This window comes from Grammomys surdaster, unplaced genomic scaffold (assembly GCF_004785775.1).
Source record: "Grammomys surdaster isolate TR1022 unplaced genomic scaffold, NIH_TR_1.0 239, whole genome shotgun sequence".
In the NCBI taxonomy this organism is placed as follows: domain Eukaryota; kingdom Metazoa; phylum Chordata; class Mammalia; order Rodentia; family Muridae; genus Grammomys; species Grammomys surdaster.
In genome coordinates, this window is record NW_021604684.1 from 10,875,432 (window position 1) to 10,894,764 (window position 19,333).

At 41.1% G+C, this 19,333-nt stretch overlaps 1 long non-coding RNA gene and 1 pseudogene across 1 annotated transcript in view; both read right to left on the reverse strand.

Moving 5' to 3' along the window:
• Window positions 1-5,569: 5,569 nt before the first annotated feature.
• The window catches only part of LOC114626778, a 30,272-nt gene continuing 16,508 nt past the window's right edge, over window positions 5,570-19,333 (reverse strand). The window contains exon 2 of the long non-coding RNA XR_003712288.1: window positions 5,570-5,650. This is a non-coding gene — a long non-coding RNA (uncharacterized LOC114626778). The remainder of the gene's footprint in view (window positions 5,651-19,333) is intronic.
• Window positions 8,180-9,147, reverse strand: LOC114626777 (annotated as a pseudogene).

The window sequence follows — 19,333 nt, forward strand, 5'->3', positions numbered from 1 at the left end:
AAGAAGCAGCTGGCAGGAGACAGGTAGAATAGTATTCTAGGAAAGATCTCTAAGGAGCTCTCTTTGGTTTGTAAGAGCTCAAGAGGAAAGTGGACTAGCTTGGGAGAATGACACAGATACAAGGAGTTTCCTGAAGAGCTAGTTGTTTATTTGTAGAATCAGGCTTGTAAATAGATACTTTGTATATACTTAGCTTGCTGAGCTAGTGTGTTTTCCTCAGTTTATGTTTCCCATATCTTTATTGGTATAAATATTAGATAATTAAAATATAGTTATACTAGACGGGCCATAGACCTAGGGGAAAACAAAATACTACTGTTCTGCTAAAGGAACATACCAATAAAATGCCTCCTAGTGACAGTCTGCTATACTCACAGATTAGTGCCTTACTCAGCCAGCATCAGAGAAGCTTCCTCTTGCAGCAGATTGGAACAAATACAGAGACCCACAAGTGGACTGGCGGAGCATTCAGGGCTAAATCGATATCTCCATCAAACCTTCCAATCAGAGCTCAAGGAACTCTGTGGAAGAGGAGACAGGAAGATGGTAAGATAAGAGCCTTTGGGGACCAAAGACACAGAGGAAACAATGCCTTCTAAATAGGCACATATATGAACTTACAGAGACTGACAGCATGCACAGGGCTGAGAGAGGAAGTAGACATAAGCCCCTGTCCCTAACCCAGAAGCTGTCTTCAACTGCAACTGCTAATAAATAAGGTATTAATTTTCCTTTCTCCAACAGAATCTCACTGGGTATGCATATATCACTTAAGAGAATGCCCAGCAGAAGATGGCCAACACAAAAATTAACTCAATGCTATTTTTGGAGTTTGTTGTTGTTGTTGTTGTTGGTTGGTTGGTTTTTTTATGTCTCATAATAATTTGACCATTTTTAACCTTACATGTTTTTTGCTTATATATTATGGTTTCCAATTTTGTGTCCTCATGGGACTTCAGTGTGTGTAAATGTGTGTGTGTGTGTGTGTGTGTGTATTCTGTGCTTCTCCTTTGACTCTTTTGCTCATTTATCTGTTTTTCCTTGTTCTGTCTTTTTGCTGTTGCCTGTTTGTTTTCTAGCGAAGGAAGGAAAGGGTGTGGATTTGGATTTGGGTGGGTGGGAAGGGGGGATGTGAGAGGAATTGGGGCAAAAGAAACAGTGATCAGAATATATTGCATTAAATAATAGTTTTTCAATAAAGAAAACAAAATTCAAAACACTGATAAAGTAAAAAGAGAACAAAGAAAACTCATGCTGAAGAAAGAAAAAATTATGTTTACTTTCAGACATGCATAAAGCTTTTATAGCTACAAATGCATTTTAACAAACAGTTGTGGATAAATGGGCCTGAATGTTCAATTATCATGTGCTGTGATTTGTGACACAAATAAGTAGCATTTTACCATTTGAAGCTATGCTTCTCACACTAAAAACAAAGCCAGCCTTTGAAGGAGGGGTTTCACTCAGGGGGTTCTACCAGAAATAACTTTGTAGTCAGATCTGCAAACACTGCAACAATCAACACAAAAAGATCTTTTTACATAAAGCAAGAGTGGTCAGCAGGAATGTTGTGAATGAGGAGGGGTGTGTGTGTGTGTGTGTGAGCGCGCATGCCTGTGTGTGAGAGTGTGCACGGGTGTGTGTCTGATGGGGATTCGGGGAATGTGAGATGTACAGATGCAGAAAGTATGGCATCTATTTCTCCAGGAATTGTTCCTATGATCCTGGAATTCTGAGAATAAAGTGTGAAGAAGGATGTCATGCATCTTAGTGACTCAGTGCATGTTTCACTTTGGCGGTATGAGGAGGATGTCATGGTCAACATTCCACTTACAGTTTAAGCTCACTAGGATTAAGAGACCAAGATCTAAAAAGCATCTAACATGTAAGCCCCTAGCTTGTACAGGCCGTACTCCAGCAGCCCACTTCCCTTTTTCCTAGACGTTGAAGATGATTCTTGAATAGATCGACCCTGTAAAATTTGCTGTTCTTGCAAGAGAATGGGTCCTAAATTTAACTTCACTTTGTGCTTTGGAAATCAAATGTGCTTTCTTGGCTCAAACGATCAGTAGGACAACAGCAAGTTATATATGTTAAAATATAAGTTATATATGTTGAAATAAGAGCTTGCCTACACATAGGCAGGATGCATGTAATATTGCGATTTTTGCCATTATAAGACCAGGGCTGGTATGGCTCTCTGATACATCTGGGGAGCTCTCTCAGGTGCAGACCTGGCCCTAATCCGTTCAAGTGCCAGTATTTAATAAAAAGCTTCTTATTGTTAAATTTTATAATTTAATAAGGTGGATTTAATCATGATGGATCTCTGAGTGACCCCTCACCCATAACAAAGAACAGGAGCCTTACTAAAATAGAGCCAAACCAAAACTGAGTGCCAGAAGCAATGGCTGAGTGTGAATCTGCTCAGGTCAAACCAATATTTGATTGCCTGTAGCCACTGAATCAGACACTAGGGTTATAATAATGATTAATCCTGCATCTTCTACTCAAGTTGTGATGCCATCAGAAGTAGTAGGCAAAGGAAAGGGCCACACTCTGATTTTATTCTCAGGAGAACTGTGGGGGTTTTGCTGCTGTTGTTGTTGTTAGTGTTTTGTTTGTGTTTTTTATTTTTCTGGATTCTGTTTGTTTGTTTGTACATTTCTGTAACAAAGTACCTGAAGCTGGGCACATTCCTTTTAAAAGGGAAGTTAATTTAGCTTGTAATACTAGTTGGCTGACAAGTCCAACAGCATGACATCAACATATTGCAACATGATAACATGGAAAAGAAGTAGAAAAGGAAATAGCTGTACACAGAAGTGCTGGATTCCTACTAACCGGCTTTCATGAGAAGTCACTTGATTCTGGAGAGTTACTTTAATCCTTTGCAATGGGTAATGCTTCATGAACTAATTACTTTCCTTGATGCCTCCCTCTTAAAGAGACACATCTTCCAGTACCATTTCATTGAGTGACACTTCTCAGTGTATTTACCTTTAGGTGATAGCTATAAACCAAAAATGAACCACAGAAAGAGTGTTTGTAGGGACTGCAAACTTTAGCCGTTTATGCTTAGTGACAGGAAGCTGCCTTTGTACAGAACCCTTATGGGGAGAAAGGAAGTTGATCTAGTCTCTGGGAGCTCTGGTTGGTCAGGCCAGCCTATGTTGTTCTTCCAATGAGGTTGCAATTCCCCTCTGCTCCTCTACTCCTTCTGCTAGCTCCCCGACCTGGTTTCCTGAGCTCAGTCTGAGGGTTGGCTCTAAACATTCACATGTACATTGGTCAGTTGCTGGCCAGACCTCCCAAGGAACCACCAAAAGAGGTTCCAGTCAGCAAGCACCTCTTGACCACAGCAACAGTGTCTGGTTTAGTATCTGCAGACATGATGAATGCCATGGTGGAGCAGTCCTCACTTGACATTTCCTTCACTCCCTGTTCCATTTTTTTGTCCCTGTTCTTCCTTTAGACAGGAGCATTTCTGGGTTAAAAAATTTAAGATGGGTGGGTGGCCTCATCCCTTGACTAGAGCCAGTGCCTATCTACTGGAGGTGGTCTCTACACAGTCTATCTCCCCCTTTTCTGTGCATTTAGGCTAAAGTCATCCATTTGGGTTCTGGGAGTCTCACATTTCACTGGTGTCTGGGACGCTCCAGTGGCTATCCCAAGTTCCTCATCCCCTCTGCTACATATTTTTGCTCAATTACCTCACCCTCTGTAATTCTCTCACATTTCCTCCAAATCCTGACACTACCCCCTTATACCAGGATCTTGTTAGACCCCAGGAATGAGGACAGAAGAGGAGAGGCCAAAGCAAGTAGTCTGCTAGGGATCTGTGGATAACACTCAGGGATTTATTAGGGAGAAATGAAGGAGACATGATTGATAATCTGCAGTTAGCCTACCTGCTGCCCTGGCTGGAGGAGTGTGAGAGTTTCTAGGGATTCCCTGATGGTGTTGGGGGCTGAGATAAAGCAATGAGTGGTAGGAGGGAATTCTGGAGGGGACTATCTGTGTGATCCACTGGAGATGAGGGCAGGGGTTCATGGGAGGCCTCAGAAGTTGGTGGGCTATAAACCTGGTCATGAGACTGAGGATTTGGATCTCGGGGAGAAAGGAGATAGGTGAAAATCTGCAGATTGCCTATCTGTTCCCTGGCCAGAGTGGTCTGTGGGTTCCTAGCAAGTGCCTGTTGGCACTGGGACTTAGGATAAAGCAAGAAGAGACTTAGGAGGGAAAGATCTGTATGGTCCACTGGAGAAAGGGGCATGGGATAAGGGAGGAGACCTCAACAGATAGTCTGATGCACAGCTGGTCATGAAACTATTGGATTTAGAGGAGATGTGGAAAGAGGAAGATCTGCACTTAGCCTCCCTGGCCAGAGTCTTGCTTGTTTTCTTTTCTTTTCCCATAGTTAATGACCAAACAGACTTTATTTACTTCTGAAGACTTCCAGGGGAGGAATAATTTAGAAATTAGAAGGATTTGACAAAATCTCTTTGATTCTGTGGTCCCTTGTTAATATTGTTATTACACTAAGTGAAGACTGTTGGATTTTTTTTTTACTTCTATATTTAAACTACCGCTATTGCTCTCTGATAAGAGACATTTACAAAGAAAGGCCTTTAATAGTGTGAAGCTATTCCATGACCCAATTTATTCTCAGTACAAGGATTTTAGGAAAATTTTGCTTTCAATATTTTTTTTTATAATTGAGTCTCACAAAAGAAAACATTTCCTTTCAAGGTGAAAAGTACTAATATATCACTGAATGGAAAATTGTTTTTGGTTATTGTTCATCCCTTTTAGGCAAGATAGAATCACACTAGTTAGCATAAAGAAGGAAACTGAGTCGTTTTCTTGATTTGTCACTGTGACTTCACAGAGCAGTTACAATAAGCAAAGGTCACTCCTCCCTAGTATGCATAGCAAAGTTCCCTATGCCTACATAGGCCATAGGCTGTCTCAACAGACTTGATGTTGTTAACGAAGAAGAAATCATATTCCTTCCAACATAAAAAAAGCTCTAAAAAGAAATCATTAAAAGAATGACATTGTATTAATCAGCATTCTCTAAAAGAAGAGAACTGATAAAAAAAAATTAGTGAGTTTTATATGTGTGCCTGTGTGTGTGTGTGTGTGTGTGTGTGTGTGTGTTAATATAAAGTAGATCTAATAAAGTGGCTTATAAGCTGTTCTTAAACTAGTCCAACAATGGTTGTCCCCTTGCAGAAAAGCCCAGACTCTGGTAGTTCTTAGTCTACAAGACTGGATGTCCTGGCAGTCCCAATCTGGTGGTATAGCCCTAGAGGAATTCCTAAAGAGATGATGGCCTTAAGTCTGTATTGGAATCCCAAAAATGTCAGTTCTAATACCAGCAACCGAATAAGTCAACAACAGGATAAATGAACTTGTCAGTGAGAGTGGGGACAAGCAGGCCAAAAAAAAAAGCTTCCTTCTTGCTTGTCTTTTTATGTGGGCTGCCCCCAGAAGGTGTGGCTCAGATTAAGAGTGAGCTTTTGCAACTCAAATAATCTAATCAAGAAAATCCCTGACAGGTGTGTCCAGAAGCTTGCATTTTAATTGATTCCAGAGATAGCCACATTGTCAGCCAAGATTAGTCATCACGTCAGAACCATGTGGTCTGCAAGAAAAAAAAAAAAACAATGATATGAAATAGGACACATCCTAGAGGCTGGAAGGGTAATTTAAGGCCTGTGTTTCAGATCAGTGACATTTGATGCGATATGTAACACATGGCCACTGGTATCCATGCTTTTAAAAATACACTTTCACATAGCTAGGAAGTCCCTAGGCCATGAAATATCTTCAGGAGGAACAGCATAGGAAAATATGACTTCTATAATGTTCAAACATACACATTTCCAACAACAATATTCCTAACAAGAATATGAGATAATGAATTATATTAGAAACAGAAATTCTTAACATTCATGAAACATAATTAGTATACAAGCATCATGAGTATAAATGTTGTCAAATATGATCTTTCAAACTTTGCAAGACATAAACCTTTCTTGTTTTCATGGTCTGAATTTGGAAAAGTAAGAAGTTACACTGATGGACTAGCATTTGTATGTGATTTGGCCCTTCTCTTTTGAAGCTTTCAGTATATGTTCTGTATTCTGTACATTTAACATTTTAACTATAATATAATGTGAAAGGTTTCTTTACTTAGTCCTTTCTGTTTTGGTGTTCTGTATATCTCATATCTGGATAGGATTCTCTTTCCACAGATATGAGAAATGTTCTTGTGTGATTTTATTTAAGATATTATCTATGTATTTTGCATGAAATTTTTCATTCTCTTAAGAAATGAACCTCGGGAGCTTCTGGCCCTTCCCCATTCCTTCATGATAGCCCCTATATTAGTCACAGAGGAACAGAACACACACATACACACACACACACATATATGTGCATGAGCGTTCATGTGTGTGTCTATATACACACACAAAGATAGATAGATGATAGATAGATAGATAGATAGATAGATAGATAGATAGATAGACCAAAAATGTCTGTCTACCAACAGAAAGTCCAAGAATCCAATAGTTGTTTAGTCCACAAGACTGGACCTCTCAGCTGGTCTTCAATATACACAAGCATCAAAAGAAGTAGACTCTAATGCCAGTGAAATGATGAACTTGCCAGTGAGAGTAAGGGCAAGCAGACAAGGGCAAAAACTTCTTTCTTTCATATCCTTTATAGGTTACCACCAAAAGTTTCAACCAATGTTAAAGGTCCACCCCCAAAAATCTGGACTAAAAGTGCATCTTCCCACCTCAAATGATCTCACCAAAAAAAAATAATTCTTCATAAATATACCCAGCCACCTGAGCCCTAGCTAACTGCAAATGTAGTTGACAAGTAAGAATACCCATCACAGTCCTTAATACCTAGAAAGCCATTCTACTAGGAATCTCCAGTGGACACAACTAGAAAGGACTCAGAAGCACTCCATTCTAGGCAACCCACAGCCACCACACTCTTCTGAGATCCAGAGAGGGCAACAGAAATCAAAGAAAAGAATAACCACACAGCAAGGATAAGAACAGATGTTAATGCCTAGAATTACAATCATCCCAAACACTAATGTGTAGATACCAGCATAAAAACACAATCAGTAACAACTAGGACAATGTCTCCACCAGAACCCAGGGATCTTACTACAATGGGCCTGGAGAAATGCAATAGAGCTGAAGCAAAAGATAAGAAATCTGTTCAAGGACTTAAAGAGATTTCCATTAATGAAGTCTATGAAAACACAAACAGATTTTTCTTAATGAAATAGTTCATATTCCATATGACTTTATGATTTTCTTTCCTTCTTTTAGACAGGAAGAATAACTTTCATAGACCCTAGTCATATAGTCTGAGGACTGTTCCCTTCCAAAATAAGATAATGGAATGAATCCCAATACTGAAAAGAATCCCAAAGGACAGTTCACTTAACTTCACTTTATTTTTTTTTTGTTATTAGAAAAGTTTTATTTAAAATACTTAAAAACAGAATACCTTTAGTAAAACTTCTACATCCTCTCATCCACCACACCCTTAAAGATTAGAAACAGAGTTTTTCAATATTTGATCTGGGACTATTGGATGTTCGAAACTCCTGAGTTCTTTAAAACTTCTGGGTCTGCTCACAATCTATTGAACTAGAATCAATGAGGAAGGAGTATAGGGGCTGATATTTGTTGTTGTTAGTTTTATGTGTATGAGTGTTTTGCTTGTATGTTTGTTTGTACATCATGTGCTTAGCTGGTGCCTGAGGAGGACTGAAGAGTGTGTTGAATTCCCTGGCACTGGAGTTACAGACAGTAGTGAGCAGCCACTTGGGAGCCAGAAATTGGATCCAGGTCCCCTGGAAGAGCAGCCAAGGATAACTGTCGAGCCATCTCTACAGTCCCAGGTCTGAGTTCTCAGTTATGGAAAAGTTCCATTTGTTCTTTCAGATAAAATTTTGCTGGCCTAGAATTTCCGAACCTCTTCCTTCAGCTTTCTGAGTGGTTGGATAAAAGACACTTGCAGCCATGTCTAACCCTGGCAATTGCTGTTGCACTGATGCTAAAAGCCATAGAATTAAAAGAAATCCAAGGATGTAACCTCATATGGTTCCATGTAGGTAAAAAGTATATACTACAATGACTTAGAAAATTGAATCATCACCATAATGGTCTGTCAGGAAATCCAGGACTGCTGATGTGCTTGACAAAGCATTAAATATTCTCTTTTCCTGCCTTGAAGTTATCTTTTTCTATCATGTACATTAGATGCTAATGGAAACAAATAAAAGGAGTTCCAAGTTCAAGAGCGAAGTCAACCCAGTCCCAGAGACATTCCAGTGGGGTTTCTTCATATCCAGAAAACATAGCTGGATTTGTTAAAAGTCCTCTTGCAACCATCACACCATCTGTCCCAGTCATCTGCCACACATTTTCTGCTTCTTTCAAGCTTCTTATGTCTCCCTTAGCAACTAATCTTGATAGAAACTGAAAACCTCAGGCTTTCCACTCGATTTCTCACTTGTCTCACCATATCTTGAACTAGCTCTGGCTTGTTGATCAAGCAAGCTCCATAACCGTCCAACATCGCCCACCTCTGAGGACAACCACAGTTAACATCCATTCCATTTGCATAGGGGGAGACTATCAGAGCAGCATCAGATAAAACTCTTGCATCATTAGCAGCAAACTGAACAATCAACGGGCAATCACCTTGGTTTGTGGTAAACTCACTGTCTCTGGCTTTTACAGATCTGACAAAATCAGCGGCAACTATCATTAGTGTGTAACACAGGTCACAAGAGTATTTTCTTACTAATGTTCCAAAAGCCAACTTTGAATATCGAACCATCGGGGCACAGACTTTTATCAGTTGTCCTGAATGAAACAATTCCATTGGGTCTTTTCTTCTTTCTTGACATATCGTGGTTGGTATGGAGTCACTCCTCATGTATATCAGTTGGTTTCAAATCCTGGGCCAGCCAGGTGGGTCGGCGCCTTGATTCTGCGTCTTAACTTCACTTTAAAGTTGGTCCAGATGACGACCAACTGCACAGATGTGAAGAAAATCAAGAAAACCTTTACAGTTTTGTCCTAGTCACTGATGGCAAGCCAATGACTAAGACATCAACTCATAAATACAATTCACTGGGGAAAATATTCCAAGGGTCTATATTGTCACATGTAATAAAGCAAAGACAATATATAATTAAAAGGAGCTTCAAGTCAAATACTGACCTCCTTCACTGTAATGAGAATTATTTAAGAACAAACCCTGATGAATGTTGTTGTGGAAAACCTTTTAGCTATAATGTGTCTAATTCAAATCTTGAAAAAATTAATTAGCAAGTTAATACTTTGAGGTAACAATCACAATGTAAAAATACTCAGCAATAACCAGCCCTTCACTCAGTATCAAACTATGGTGGAAAATTGCCTCTGGATTACATGTGAAAAGGATTTTGCTCAGAAGTTACAGCTTTCTGTGCATCAAAAAACCTACACAGATGAGAGGTTTTACCTCATGGTACATCAGAGAACTCTTACTAGGGAGAAATCTTCTGACTGTTCTGAGTGTAGGAAAACCTTCTCTCAAGAATCATCCCTCATTATACATCAGAGAATTCATGCTAGAGGGAAACCTTATCTATGTAGAGAATGTGGAAGGCATTTCCCCAGAAGTCCCAGCTTATTATATACCACAGAGCTCATACTGGAAAGAAGACATCTGAATGTGCTGGATGTGGCAAAGCTTTTTCCAAAAAGTCCTGCCTTATTATACATAAAAAGATTCCAACAGGTGTGAAGCCCTGCACATGTGTCCAGTGTGAAGAAGCCTTCAGCAGGAAGACAGAACCCACTGCACATCCATTGACTCATATTGGGGAGAAACCCCATGGCTGTACTGAATGCAAAAATACCTTATTTCAGAAATCATAGCTCATCATACATCACAGGACATACACTGGAGCTAAATCCTATAAATGCAATGACTGTGGAAAAGCCTTCTGTCAGAAGTCACATCCTTTTGGACATCAGAGAATTTTCACAAGGAAAAAAACTTATGTATGTGCAGAATGTGAGAAGGCTTTCTTTCAGAAGTCCCACATCACAGGAAATCAGCAAATTCCTACTGGAGGGAAGCATTCTATGTGTGCTGAGTGTGGAAGGCCTTTTCTAGAAGTCATACTTTGTTCTAAATCAGAGAATTCACACAGAAGAGAGACCATGTCAATGTGCTCAGTGTGGTACCTGCCACATAATAATCAAAACACTAAATGTACAGAACAAAAAAAAGATATTAAAGATGCAAGTGGAAAATGTCAAGTAATGTATAAAGGCAGACCTGTCAGAATTACACCCAACTTCTCAACAGAGCTTCTAAAAGCCAGAAGAGCTTGGGCGGGTATCTTGCAAACTCTAAAAGACCACAGATGTCATCCCAGACTACTATACCCAACAATCATCATAGTTGATTTTTTTAATCATCAAAGATGGAGAAAGCAAGATATTGCACAGCAAAACCAAATTTAAACAATATCTAACTTAATTTCATTAAGAAATAAGAACTCTCTCTATCAGATAAACTGACTACAGAATAGTGTTTACTTTTTGTTCAACCTTATAATTATTAGAAACATGAATGATATGGTCATTTTAGGGACAAAATAGTTATAGATCAAACTCTACAAGGAAATTAATATGTATAGTGTGATGATGTCTAACTTTTTCAGCAATTATAAATAAGATTATAAATGTGGACTATTTTAATATGTTATTTAAGTTTTATAAAGTTATGAGCTCATAAATTAGTTGGACATTTCTTTAGATGCTTCTTGGCCATTCAAGTTTCTGCAGTTGAGAATTCTTTGTTTAGCTCTGTATCCCATTTTTAATAGGGTTATTTGGTTGTCTGGAGTCTAATTTCCTGAGTTCTTTGTATATATTGGATATTAGCCCTCTATGGGATGTAGGATTGGTAAAGATCTTTTCCCAATCTGTTGGTTGCCATTTTGTCCTATTGACAGTGTCCTTTGCCTTACAGAATTGCCTTGCAATTTTATGAAGTCCCATTTGTGAATTCTTGCTCTTAGAGCATAAGCCATTGGTGTTCTGTTCAGGAAATTTTCCCCTGTGCCCAAGTATTCAAGGTTCTTCCCCACCTTCTCTTCTATTAATTTCAGTGTATCTGGTTTTATGTTAAGGTCCTTTATCTACTTGGACTTGAGCTTTGTACAAGGAGATAAGAATGAATCGATTTGCATTCTCCTACATGCTGATCTCCAGTTGAATCAGAATCATTTGTTGAAAATGCTGTCCTTTTTCCACTGGACAGTTTTAGCTCCTTTGTCAAACATCAAGTGACCATAGGTGTAACTGCCCGAGCTGCTGCTCCAATCTGTGGGTCAGGGTCTAGCAAGAGAGAGAGTGGGGACAGAGGGACGAGAGATGCGAAGAAACAAGACAAAGTCTGGTCTAGTCTCTCCTCGAGTCTCTCCTTGAGTCTCTCTCCTTTAATGAAAGGAAATCATGGGTATATATAAGTATAAGCAAGGTAACGCAGCTGAAGGCACTTTACCACGTGTACCTTGCAGCTGGGGGCAATAAACAACAAAACAAGATATGTAAGAAAAGCAAGATAATTATCAGAGTGTGCTCAGCTATTGTAGGCTACCGAAAACAAGTCTCTTGTCAGGGTATATGGCTCGAGATGGATGCAATGATAGCCACTTTCTGCTCAGATTCGGCTCCCAACAGGTCCCCCTTTTTAATTTTTTTTTTTTCAAAAGGGAAGGCTGGGAAAACTTACAGAAACCGTGCCTGCCTTAGGTTGGAACAAAGGACCCCAGCCTCCCTTTCCTGTCTTTGGATACTCAACAGCCATTTGTTGAGCTCCTGTCTTAGGATGGTGAGGCCTCCCAGATTGGGGCAAGAGTCTTGAGGTGTTCTCTTACCCGTCATTGGCTATCCGGCTTAGCGTGTAAGTTAGGGGTTAATCCTGGTCAGTCTTGATGACAGAGGTTTTGGAGTCCCCTACTTCCAGCCTGTAATAATGGACCTGTATGGGTTTCATTTGAATACCGTCTATCTGTTGTCATACAAAAGCCATCAGTTTGTTAAGCAACATGAACCTGAGAGACAAGAGACTTAGCAATGCCTGAATGGTTAGTGCAAAAGCTACACTCTTTTTAGGGTAGCACACAGCTCCCTCGGTTGGAAGAGTAAAATGTAGAAGCCTCTTCTATTCTGTAGCACTATTTCCGCTAAGAAGGATAATGAATTTTACAGATGTATTATAGCAGATTCCATTCTTTCTAAATCTAAATCTATAGAAGTACAGAACTGATCATAGCTTTGATCTTAACAAAACAAATAAAGAAAATTCCCGTTCCTGCCCCAGTCAATCCTAAACCCAAAAAACAACTATAGTAAATGTGGTAATGGGTTTTTCCTGAGTCTAAACAATGTTCCCCCACTAAATCATAAATCAGGGAATCAAAAGTCCAATAGAGCCACCCTGGAGGTGTGGGTGGTGATGTCTTCTTCCACACTGAGAACTTCCCAAGTCTGGTATGTTGGTTGATCCACTCCCAATTGAAGACAATTGTAAAACATCTTCAGGTTTCCTGCAAAGAAAAACTATGATTCTCAAGGGGTTTCTCCTCCCTGGATTTGTTATTGTTGTCTATTTGTTTGATCAGTCTCTCTGGCAGCCAGTGTGCAGCATCTGCCATTTGGGAATATATGCAGACAGGACCTCTTCCCCAGATAAGTACTGGATCTGGCCCATTCCAGGTTCCACTTAATGGGTCTTTCCAGAGGACTGTTGCAAAATTCTTTTTGGTATCAGGGTGCCAGAATCTATCTGCAGCAGATTTTCCTTCAGAATCCAAAGTTAAAAAATTTAAAATTTCTGGGGGATCCCTTAGTAGGGTACCATTCCCCATTTTTAATATTTTCAAATTGACATTTAATGGTTTGATGTGCCCTTTCTACCATACCTTGGCCATGTGGATTATATGGAATACCCGTTTTATGTAGTATTCCCAATTTTTCACAAAATTGGTGGAAACTGGAGCTTGTATAACCTGGGCCATTGTCAGTCTTGATCTGTTTAAGCACACCTAATACAGTGATTGTAGCAAGCATATGATTGATCACATGTTTGCTTGCTTCTCCAGTTTGTAATGTCGCATAAATGAAACCACTGTATGTATCTACACATACATGTATATATTTTTGATTCCCAAATTCATTATAATGAGTAACATCCATTTGCCAGAGACTGTTTGGTATCAGTCCCTTTGGATTCACACCTAAATGAGGAACTGGTAAAGTGTAACACATGATTGACATTGTTTGACAATTTGTCTAGCTTGTTCTCTGGTAATTTTAAACATGACCTTTAAAGTTTTAGAATTAAGGTGATGTAACTCATGAGCCTTTATGGCCTGTTCTAAGTTAGATGGCAGATCTGATAAAGTCACTGTGGCTATATGAGTGGCTAGATCTGCCTTGGTGTTTCCTTCAGCGAGAGGACCTGGTAGCCCAGTGTGGGCTCTCAGGTGTCCTATAAAGAATTTACACTGGTCAATTCAGCTCCTCTGTGGGCATATGAATTGACCGGCAGCTAGCTGTCACGCCCTAATAAACCTCGCTATTGCTCCGGTACATGGTGTCTCAAGCAGATTACTGGGTGGTCGAGACTTTCTGAGACTTGAGTGAGGGTCTCCCCTCTGCGGAGGTCTTCATTGGGGGCTTGTCCTGGGATTTGCGACCACCCTGATCTCTGAGACCCCCACTGGGAGGTAAGGGTACCACGGTTTTGTTTGTGTGTTTTGTGTGTCTATCCGTCTCGTTCTGACATCTGGTTTAGAATTCTGGAAAGTGCACTTCTGTGGTTGGCTTGGCAGCTGTTTCTGTCTCGTAAGAGTCAGCAAACCTTTTGTCTCGGCAGGAGGCGAACGGGTGACCAGCAGATGTGCTAGGAGGGTTACCACTGCCACAACCCGGGAGACGTCCCGGGCGAGGAAGGGACCCCAGGGACGCCTGGTGGGTGCCCGTCTGGAGGCTGGGGAGGACACGGGGGTCCTCTTGCTGGAGGAGGTGTGAGAGACCTCCTGGCCATCTGTTTTTCTGTATTGGTGTTGGCTTTCTCGGTTGAGACGGTTAGTCTCTTTGTGTAGTTGTTTTGTCTGTGTTTTGTGTTACTCGTTATGTGATAGGGACAATGGACTGTGTGCTTGTGCTTATGAGGTGCCTGTGCCCATGGCGTGGGGCAACTGTCTGTGTACTGTGTTTGTGAAGTTTCTGTGCGCCCATGACAGGGGTGACTGTCTATGTAGTCTGGTTTCTGTGCTCGTGGCAGGAGCAGGAACCAGGCAAGCCACGCAGGGCAGTTTGAGACCCTGGGAGAGGGTCAGGTTACAAATTCCAGGAGAGAACTCGTGGGAAGTGGAAGCAGTGGGACAGATGTGTCGGCACACTGCAGGCCACAGTTCTCTAGAGGATTCTCTGGAGTACTTTTGTATGAGAGATAGGGTCAGAAATGACCCCTTCTCTGTCTGAAGGTGGTCATTGGCCACCACCGCCTGGGGTGACGTCTGTTGAAGCTCTCGTGGCTGTGTGTCTGTGTCTAATTCTGTGTTGTTCATTGCTGGTGATGTAAGAAATCTGTTAAATTAGGTCCAACGTGGGTTGACCATGTCATCTGTTCACTCACCGACAGTCTTTCATGTCTTGATTGTATAACCTGTCTCTGCACCTGTGACAGGAGCGAGAACTGTCTGTGTCTGGTATATCCACCGCCCATGATGGGGGTGAACTGACTGTGTTTTTTCTGTTTTCTTGATGAACTGTTTGTGTGTTTTTGGACTGTGACTGACGTTATTTTGGACTGAATCTACTGTGTTGAATATCCTGAGTTAACAAGAGTTAACAGGAGGTAACATGGCCATTGGCAGAGAAATAGCTAAAACAATTGTCTGATCTCCACGGTGTGTTAGCAAAAGAAAAGGAACTCTCTGGCCCCTACTGGAGAGATTCTTGGTTATGCTTTCTATATCTATTTTGAGTCCCTGGTGTGCCAAATTTGTCCACGTGTGTTGTCTGTCTTTGTTTCATCAGAATAAATGTCTGTTCTATGTTTCATGTTCAGAAAGATAAAAAGGGTTAAAACTTATAGCAAGTCCCCTGCTCTGTGGATGAAAGTGAGGCACAGCAGGAGGAGCCCTGGCAAAAATGATTCTTTGCACAAGCTGCTCTGGGGAGGCTAAGAACTTTTTGGCTTTCCTGGTAAAGAAACTGATTTTCTTTTCTTCCCCCAAGATTGAAAAGAAGATTTCAGTGTAAAGTTTTATCTGGGATCAAATAAGGCCTTGATAGGCCGCTATAAGGACAGTTAGGATTTTTAGAGACCCTCAGGCAGGAGTCTCGGTTACACAATTGGCTTATGAGAATGCTAACTACAGTCTAAGCCATGCTTTCACAGTGCTGAGGTGATAAGGAATGTTCTAGATATGGGGACATAGGTCATTTTAGGAAAGACTAAAAAATAGAGACATAGACAGACAGAAGAATCACTCCTCTGGAATCTGTTCTCAGTGTAGGAAAGATAATCGTTGGGCCAGGCCTCAGGAAATAGGCCCAAATTAAGAACTTTCACATTTGAGTTAAGACAAAGCTCAGAGTGGGCTCAGCAGAAGCTGGTGTAACATTCCTGTTGTCATGGTCACTCTGACCGGCCCCTGGAAAGGTGTTTTCTGGAATTTGTTTTATTGCCTTGCTTCTTCCTTGGAGAAGACAGGTCAGCCTCAGATCCAAGGACATTTACAAGAGACAGTTTATGGTCTAGGAGCTATAAAATGATTATGCTGGAGAAATTAGAATTACAGCCTGACTTGCCTACTCCAGCTGCCATTCCAAGAAATGCATATAGAATTATTATACTGTTCCTTTAAGATGAGAGGTTTACATGCAGTGAGTATGTTTGTAATTTTTTGAGAGTACATGAAGCGATATCACTAGAAAAGTTTTGCTTCAAGGAATGGCTAATAGCCTTACAAGAAGTTAAGAGTAAGAAAAGTAAAAACAAAAAGCAGTTTCAATTGGCTTTTGGAGCCCTGCCTTGGTCTCATTGATTATTGAGTTTAACAGGTGACAAGGTGCTTCTTTTGAAATTACAGCCAGAAAAAGTAAGACAATTTTGTTTGAAAAAAATATATATAAGCTGTGCATTTACTTCATTTTTGTTTATGACTGGTTTTAAAAGTATAAAAATGTTCTACATGTCTTGGTTACAGATTATTTGGCCTATAAGGTATTGGGTATGGTTAAAAATTTGCAACCTTGGTAAAAGAAAGTTAGCTTAAAACTGGTAACTCAGGTTTAGAGTCATTCAGAAACCAGATATATAGAGATAGGATTTAAAACAATGTCTCTTATGAGTTATTAAAAGCTGCACTATCATGCATTCATGTATAAGAACTGACAGCCAACTTTGTAACCTGAAATTAATGCATTTAGTGTTGATTTTAGAGAAAATTTACATTGTTAAAAATTGGTTTTGTTTCTCAAAATTATGGTTACACTCTAGTGTTACAAAAAGAAACTTAAAAAAATAGTTAAACAGTGGCTGCAGTTGGCAGTTCAATCGTGAGCTCCAGAAATTTTGACTCACTCATGTTTATGGTTGAGAAGAAGATAGAGCAGGTGCAAATGATTGCTAGAGTAAGAAAAAATAAGAACAGCTGTGACACAGTACCAGCATGCTGTCAATTAGATACAGTGGTAGAGACAAATTTAGCCCCCCCCCCTTAAGAAAGAGAGGAGATATCTGTGGGGGTCTTAGAAGACTCATCACCCCTCCTTTCCAGACAACCCAGCCAGTCGTATGGGACTGGTAGAGTCTTTGATGTTTTCCCTCCAGCCCACCTGGGATGATTGTCAATAGAGTTTACAGGTTCTCTTTACTACTGAAGAGAAGGAAAGAATTCTATTAGAAGCCCGTAAGAATGTTCCTGGTGACAAAGGGCAGCCTATGCAGCTTCCCAATGAGATTGATGCTGGATTCCCCCTTAACTGCAGGTAAGGGGCGGCTGGTGGTCTACCATCGGGCTCTAGCGGGTCTCCAAGGGCAGCGAGATGGCCCACCAATTTGGCCAAGGTAAGAGAAGTCCTTCAGGGACCAAACGAGCCACTGTCTGTGTTTCTTGAGAGGTTACTGGAAGATTTAGTTAAAGAGGCAGAGAAAGTGTACTATAAGAGGGAGAGAAAGAAAGAGAGAGAGAGAGAGAGAGAGAGAGAGAGAGAGAGAGAGAAGAGGGAAAAGGCAGGTGAAATTACAGGCAGGAAGGGTTTTGGCCACAGTGCAGGAGAGAAAGACAACAGATAGGATAGGAACTAGACAGACAGAGAACCTGAGTGACGAAGGCAGAAGCCCCAGATATCAGTAAATGGCTAGCAGAATTCCCAAAAGTTTGGTTTGAAACTGAAGAAGCCAGGCACTAATGATTACAAGCCAGTACAAGATCTAAGAAAAGTCAATAAGAGAGTACAAGACACTTAACCTCCTCAGTTCGCTCCCACCAGAGAGGACTTTTGGCAGCATCAACTTTCCGGCAGCCCCCTGACCGATGGATGACTAATGCTCGCATAATGCACTATCAGAGCGTGTTGTTGACTGAAAGGGTGATCTTTGCACCCCCGGCCATCTTGAATCCTGCCACCTTGCTGCCTGTGACTGATGACTCTTTTCCTGTCCATCACTGTGTTGATATCCTGGCAGAAGAAACAGGTACTCGGAGTGACCTGAAGGACCAGCCCTGGCCAGGAAGTCTGAACTGGTATACAGATGGCAGCAGTTTCATGGTAGAAGGTAAGCGAATGGCGGGAGATTCAGTGGCAGATGGAAAGTGAGTACCGATATGCCTTTGCCATGGCTCATATACATGGTACAATCTACAGACAAAGAGGGCTGCTGACAACTGCAGAAATACTGAGCCTCTTTGAACCAAAGCCAGAGGGCTCAGGACACTGTTGCAAAAGGAAATCAGATGGTTGACATGGCTGCCTAGAAAGCTGCCCAGGGAGCAATGATTCTAACAGTAAAGGTTCCAGAGACTATTTTGACACTCAAGATACAAGTTTCAGATATGCCACCAATGACCATCAAGTGATGGACAAACTGGCCTTTCACTCTGAAACCCTTTATGGGGTAATAAAATACTGAGATGGTAAATTAATCCTCCCACAAGAAGAAGGACTGTCTGATTTGGCGAAAGCTGTGGTGAGAAACTATAGAGCTTGTGCCTTAACCAATGGGAAAGAGACTGAGGGGCAACTGGCCTGGAGCTTACTGGGAGATGGACTTCCCAGAAGTCGAACTGGCAAAATAAGTATCTTTTAGTTTTTGTAGACAACTTTTCGGGAAGAATGAAACTGCCAACATGGTGACTAAGAAGATCCTGGAAGAAATCTTTCCAAGGTTTGGAATACCCAAGGTAACTGTGTCTGTTAATGGTCTTTGCTGCCCAGGTGAGTTAGGGACTGGCCACACAGCTGGGGATTAATTAAAAATTACATTGTGCTTATAAACCCCAGAGTTCAGGACAGATAGAGAGGATAAATAAAACAATTAAGGAGACCTTAACCAAATTAACATTGGAGACCGGTGGTAATGACTGGACAGCCCTCCTTCCCTTTGCCTTGTTCTGAGTGTGGAACACTCTAAAGTGATTTAAGCTTACACCCTTTGAGATTTTGTGTGGGGTACCACTGCCACTTACTGGGGCTGGCGGAATGAATGATCCTGATGCTGTCCTTTCTAAATCCTTGTTTGCCTACATAAAAGCACTTAAAGTGGTCTGACGCAAGGCCTGGGAACAGCTGAAAGGGGCCTATAAGACTGGAGACCAGAGTGTGCCACACCAGTTGGGAGATGCGGTTCTAGTTCAACACCACCAAGCTGCCTGCGGTGTCCAACCATGTTTGGCCTGTGGAGAAACGAGCTATACCTGTGGGAGCAGGCGACCAGCTCCAAGCCTCTGGGTGAGGCCGGTGCAGCATTCCAGAGGACACTAGAGACCCTGCGGTGTGTGGCCAATGGAGTGCAACACAACCACGAGGCAGCCTTTCAGGACATGCTTCAGGAATTAGACATTACCACTCTGATATTTTCCCTGGTCCCCTTTTGATTCTGTTTTTTTGCTTCTTAAACAGATTAGTTACCTTTGTTAGAGAGAGAGTTAGTGCTGTTCAGCTTTTATTGCTATGCCATCAATATCAAACTTTAGGACAAG